We start from the raw sequence: 6,806 nt of genomic DNA, 5'->3' as shown, positions 1-6,806 counted from the left end.
AGCATGACAAATTCCCAGTTACTGACAGGTGGGGGGCCGGGGTGGGGGGGGGAAGCTTACTCTAGGGCGGCTCTCGGTCACCTCTGGCAGACAGCTGCAGGAGGAGGGAGTGACCGTGTGGCCCGGTGAATCGGACCCGCTTGGTCCTGTGATAACAGAGGAGCCGGTCCTCAGGACTCTGCCCCCCTCTCCCCTAGAAGGAGAGATGATGGACAATGAAAGGCGGACGGCTGACATCCAATTTGCCCAGCTAGCCCGGGGAAACCAATGGCCGCAGCAGCTGAGCGCATTTGACAATGGGGCCGATCATGTTAATGCGGCCACCTGGCGGGCCGCCCACAGCCCGGCCTCGCAAATCGCTGTGCGCGGAGAGCTCCTGATCCTACCAGGTGAGAAGAGAGACTCTCAGGATCATTCAACAGCCCCGTCCACTCTGCCTGCCTGTCTCCGGGCCGGGCTCACACCAGCCGGAGAAGAGAAAGTTCATGGGAAGCGGCCGTGCTAGCTCGTTTTCCCCTGATAGCAAAAGTCCCCTGGCACCATGGCGGGGAGAGAGGGGGGTTTCGGGTGAACAGGTGCTGCTGCCCTCCGCCCTATCTGCTTGCAGAGGAGCAGGAAGACAATTCGCTGGGTGGAAGCTGCTCTTACTTTTCACTAGATTAACTCCCCTAGAAGAGGCAGAAGTGGACATTGCTTAGCGTATAAACGACCCCGGGCGGACGCCTTTTCTAAAGGGCTAATGTGCAGCACGACATGGGGAGGGGGAGGCACAGGGGCGCTGTGAGAGCTGCGGATCTTTCTTAGTATTTATTCTGGAGTTAAGGACAAGTTTTGCAGGCCTCCCTCTGACCTCCTCCTCAAATCACCACACACCCTCACCCAACAGCGTGGCCAGGATTTGGCCAAGTACACTCAGGGTGCCGGTTAACACAGCATTCCCAAAGTTACTGCAATAGCTAAGACTTGATGGAGAAGTTACCGCCAGGAAATGTCACCGTATGCATGGCACAGCGCTCATTTAGCACTTACGAAGCTCGGGTGCTTTCAAAATGCTTTGTATAGACTGATAACTTCATCTCCCTTTCACAGGTGGGGAAACTGAGGCAGAGAAGGACGTACACAAAGGCTCCAGAGCAAGGCTATGGCACAGGGAAGGATGATGCGATATAAAATAGGGGTGATACAGTCAACCCCTTGTCATTATCTAAGTCACTCTCCCGGCCGTTATAAAAGGTGACTTTCCGTTGGAAAGTATAGAAATAAATTTCGCCTTGCACCCAAATAATTTCCTTTCAACAAGACTCGAGAGAAATACACCAGAAATACTTCTGCTCTTAAATTAGGTCCATCCATTATTCATGATGCAGTCCACATTATTCCTGCTCATTTAAAACCCATATGAAATTCCAACAAGTGAATAATTATTCTGCCTAGTCTTCTAATACTTCACTCCATCCCGGTCTGTTGCGAGACTCTGTGATTTAGAATTAGATAGAGCCCATCTAGCGTTAAAATGCATGATTTTAAACAAATGTTTAATTAGCAACAGAACAAACAGAAGCTCCCATTCATTTTTAAATACTCTCCCAGAAGACAGACTATGCAGGGCAACCTCAAATATCACGAAGACCACACCAGGTACATTAGAGTCTAAAACAGCATCAATTCTTCTTTCTAGCCGGGAGTGCCTTTCCTTTCTGTACATTAGCAACCTCCTGAGTCATGTCTGTTCATTACAGTCCATCTCCTCCGATTCTCTCTTTTGATGCATGCCACAGCGCTATTTTAACCGATTTTTAATGCCAGCTGTTCACAAGTGGATTGTAATGTCAGGGTAGTATCCCAGAACACCATTTTTTCACGTGTATCAAAAGTTTCACTGTATCAAATTTTAAACAGTAACTTCTAATATGGCTATAATTACTTTGCAGACGGTAGTAAAAATTGTCACCATTTGAGAAACCTGGTGAGCTGTTCTGTACGCTAGTACCACCTCTTTAAAATTATGCCTCTGGTAAAAAAATCTTTGTGTGCAGCATTTTCTTCATGCTGTATTTTAATCGCGGAATATTTACGAAGTTTCTCCTATATGCAATTGATTAGCATTTCCACCCACACACTTCCTGGCATTACTTCTGAATGCTCAGCGGTATAAGAGACCGACTAAATCTCTCCCTGTCCCCACATTCAAGGGAGGTAATACTCGCTCCTTTTAGAGGCGTTCCCCCGCTTCTGAATTAGTCTGATTTTACGTTTTCCATAGAATCACAGCAGTTAACAATGAACACGATGCATTAGGTTCTCCAGCCCATCACCCGGCCAATGAAGGATTGTCGCCCGCCGTAGTGGTTTGTCCAGTGTCGGGTTTTCTCTCTTTCCCAGACAATGTTAATCAACAATTTCTATTGACAATCAGCCTAAGAGTTCCTTTTATGAATTGTATCCAGCCCGGAGTTGGCTAGGTATTTCCTCTAGATACACTGTACTGTTACGATCAATAGAATAGAGAACTGAGTCACTGTCAGAGGATTAGTATTGCTCTAATGTTTGGGGAAACTGCTTATTTTCCTGCAGGTAGGAAACAGTAACAAGGTACAGTCGGAAACTCTCTGCAATCTACACATCGGGAAGCTTTTAACTGGAGCGAGTGTTCACTAGGAACCTCAGAGCGATGCACGTGAAGAGAAAGCGGCTCCGTTGAGAGAAAGCTGGGGAGTGACACACAGCACTGAATGGGATGAACCAAGGGAGGAGTCCCAGATGCACTCCCCATCTCCGCCCTCTCCAAATTGCAGCATTGCTTGCCTTTTCCCCCCCTCAGAAACACCTCTCTCGCCAGAGCATTACAATATTCAGCTCAGCCGAAAAGTTCAACTCTTTTGAAGGATCATGGCTATCACTATAACCGCTGTATATTACCTGACAACCATTTGCATCAGTTACCGGGCTTTCCCCTCCCCCCTCTCCTTTTTACGCTTTTCTGGAACAGAAAATGCACCCCCTCCCCTCCGCGCCCCAATGTCTGCTGAAACCTCCGTTGCAAAATGTCTGTTTTAGCGAAGACATTATTTCCCAATGCGTTTGATCATGAATTGTCGTATCACTGGAGTTATGTGCAGTGGTTGCAGATGAGTTTCTGCTATGGGAAGACGTATAATCAAAGAGCAGAAAATTATTGACAAAGTTCAGAACCACTTTTCCAACAAGGTTAACAATTCAACCAGACACAGGTTAAGAGCCACCCTTAGAATTCCTCCTACATTAGCAATCCTGACTGGGCTCCCCTACAGCCTAAATGGGTACCCTGATGAGGCTCAGGGGTGCGAAAAAGGTCCCCACACGCTCTGCGGCAAAAGAGCAGCAAACATAGTGGATTGAGTTGAACATGGTCCTTCTCTTTAGTCATATTATATATATATATATATATATACACACATACATACATACATACACACTCGTGTAGAATTTAAACCAACTCCAAATAAATAAAATGCATTCACAATTTTTTTAAAGCAACCTAAAGTAACCGTGTTTTTCTGTCCCAAATAACGCGTTCTAGACAAAGAACTTTCTGTTTAGCAGCCCCATATTATATACGACACTGCATGGAAAGAGCGTCTTTTGATATAGCACAAAATGTTTTACTGTGCTCTGAACAACCTGACGCTGAGCAGGAGAAAGAGAGCGCTCTTGAACCTGTCTCTCTCAATAAGACTTTCTCCTGCTGTAACGGAATTAAAATATTACATTTTAAGCTATCGGGGCCACAATCCAGAACCAAAATGAGATGTAGCGGAGACATTTCCCAAAGCCTGGGACTTTTTATCTTGGCAATTCAAAGCCATTCCAATAGATGCCAAAAGGTGATATGAGTGCATTAATTCAAAGAAACAAAAAGAAGAAGGGGGCTTGTGTGGAACAGCTGATAAGAAAAAGGCAATCGTTAGGACAGCTGTAGAGGAAGTCAAGAGACTTGAATGACTGGGGTGTTTCTAACATTACGTGCTGTTGACATTCACGACTGCTAATATCTTTTTTTAAAAAAACCCATGGAGGATAAAGAGACATACAGGGAAATCTATTTTGCTCTGGAAATACATTGCTAATTACTTCTGTAAGTTTGGGGGGAAAAAAACAACACCTCTTTCTATCTGAGAGCACTGTATGTACTGATTGTGTTGGCTCCAATTTCTAATATTTTTCCTCTCTCAAAAAACCCTATATAGTTGTTTTAGATCAGGCTAGCCTCAAGTTCAAGTGAGATGCAACAAGAGACTATCCCTTCACAGAGCGAAGAAAGGACACCAGACAAGTAAACATAGCTTACTCCAAGCACCTCAGATACAGAAAGGGACCCGAGTTGAAACAAAATTCCTTCAGACATTCTACTAGACGCATAATTTCCCTCGATTATGTGTCTTTTTCGAGCTCCTCTGAACAGATGCTTGTTTTGTATCGAATCATTTAAAAGAGATTATAAAGTCTAATGCCACACAGCAGGGTAAGGGTGGGTGGAAGAGAGAAGGAAGGAAGGAAGGGAGGTCCTGGCATGCTAGGATCAGCTCAATAATTGCTTGCACCTTCAGGTTAAGTTATTTTCAGGACCCAAACATGTGGTTATTCCCTGTGAGGAGCAAATGCAAAATGCTGCCTAGTCAACTTAATGGGACCTCACTACGTCAACTATAATTTGCTAGTTCAGATTTATTGCCTTTAAATATCGAGTTTCAAGGGACTACCGTCAATACAGGCTTAATTTCATCCCACTGATGAAGTGGGTTTATAAAGGTCCCTGCAGTGAAAGCCAAGGGGGAAAATATCAGTTTGATGCTTTCGATAAGAATGTCAAGGTGGCACATACGTTTTAGGCGATTGCACGTTACGGCTCAGCACTGTACAATTATATTGTGCCTGCTCGCTTCCGGCAGGATGGGCTCTGTCTTTTCATGCCCTCTGCTCCCGGGTCCACCAATGCAGAGCAGCGGAGTGGCTCTACCCGGAGCATCGTCTGCCAGTCCTTCATTTGAGAGAGCCCGGGGACAGAGGAGCACTGGTTTATCTTTCCACAGGAGGAAGGCGCCCGTTGCTGAGGTTATGGTGTTTGGGGTGGATCTCCTCCACGCACAGGATACCTTCTTACATAAGGGCAGCCTCGTGTATTATATAGGTGCAGATCCATTTATTACATACAATCAAGGTAGTATTTTTTCCAGCTGGAATGATTCTCATCAAGTGTACTTCAACGCGCGTCTTGATTAAAAACCCTTTTTCCAGCAAGGGTAGCGGAGTTTCCTTCTCTTTAATCTTGGGAGCTAAACCTTAGTGACATGGGTTTAGAAGCTATAGGTAAACCAAAGGGCCCCCTAAAGGCCAGGGAAGAAATGAGATACCCTTACAGAGTCTAAAAACTCTAGAATAAGAGGGGATCTGAAGTCAAATGCTTTGGGAAATTGAACTTCCTGGGAAGCAGGAACCTATCACCTCTATTACTTGTCTAGATTTCTATTGTGTCCTGTCCTAACATGAAAGTAAATGTAACATTTACATGTAGCCCAGTCACGTCAGGGAGAGAACTGGCCGAACCCGCAGCTCCTGAACGCCTGGTAAAAGTGGTCTCACCACACCATTCTGGTGGCAAAGCTGCCCGACAAGTCATTTGTAAAGCGAAGGTCACATCCAAAACCGATCTTTGTTTACAACGTAGACACAAACGATTAACTCAACCTCTTATCCCAAAACAGGAAGGTATATCCCAAAGAGATATATGGTATTTTGAAGTTCTCCAGCATTAGTTGTCCCGTTCAAAATAAGTCTAAACATTACTATACTGACAGGTTTCAGAGTAGCAGCCGTGTTAGTCTGTATTCGCAAAAAGAAAAGGAGTATTTGTGGCACCTTAGAGACTAACAAATTTATTAGAGCATAAGCTTTCGTGAGCTACAGCTCACTTCATCGGATGTATCCGATGAAGTGAGCTGTAGCTCACGAAAGCTTATGCTCTAATAAATTTGTTAGTCTCTAAGGTGCCACAAGTACTCCATTACTATACTGTGCATTTAAAAACCATTTTATATTGTAACTGAGGGGGAAGCACGACGGGAAAGCCCCCCTCTTTCATTCTTAAGTTAGAGAAACCCACCTTTTCTGGAGCTCTTCGGTAGGCTTTGTGCTCCCTTCTCGATTTTATTTTGCCAGCAGAAGTTTCTTCATCCTCTGTCTGAATCTGTAGAGAGCTAACGACACTTCAGGAAGATTCTCTGGACAAGGTATTAGGCGGAATGTTTAAAAATACAGCCCTAAATGCTGTTTGAAACCCTAGCCTCCAGCTCTCTGAGTTCAGCCATTTCGGGGGGCTAGGCTTTCTATCATACTAACTGTCATAAACCTAGTCATAATAATAAAAAAAAAATACCGTCTGCTTGCTGTCTTTCCGAGTTCACCGTGCCAATAGCTGACATGGATATTAGGATTAGGTTGAAAGCTAAACTCTTTCTATCTAGGGTCCGATCGGGTTTAGGGTCGATTTTTGTCTAAGGACAAATCTCCTAGGGCCCGATCTATGCAAACATCTTTGCAAGTGATTGAGTAGCTGTAGCCAGTGACTTTCTGAACTCAATGGAAGCTATCCACCGGTGTGAAAGTTATTCAGGTATTTAAGATTTCGCAACATCGGTCTGTAATCTGGATAACATTTTCAGAAGGCTGGAGGTGTGCATTAAGCAACAATGTTTATCTCCTCCCAGGATCTCTTGAAAATAAGAAGACTCACCCTTATCGTCAGAGAAACTTGCATTGTTTCCAAACGT

At 44.7% G+C, this 6,806-nt stretch overlaps 1 long non-coding RNA gene across 1 annotated transcript; it reads left to right on the top strand.

The window, feature by feature from the left end:
* Positions 1-3,328, top strand: LOC122455554. The gene is made up of 3 exons (XR_006273811.1): positions 1-389; positions 1,090-1,233; positions 2,575-3,328. It is a non-coding gene; the product is annotated as an uncharacterized LOC122455554 (long non-coding RNA).
* The last annotated feature ends 3,478 nt before the right edge of the window (positions 3,329-6,806 follow it).

The sequence above is a fragment of the Dermochelys coriacea genome, chromosome 8 (genome assembly GCF_009764565.3).
Source record: "Dermochelys coriacea isolate rDerCor1 chromosome 8, rDerCor1.pri.v4, whole genome shotgun sequence".
NCBI lineage: Eukaryota > Metazoa > Chordata > Testudines > Dermochelyidae > Dermochelys > Dermochelys coriacea.
Note: the sequence above shows the minus strand (reverse complement) of the source record. Positions and strands in the feature narration are given on the sequence as shown.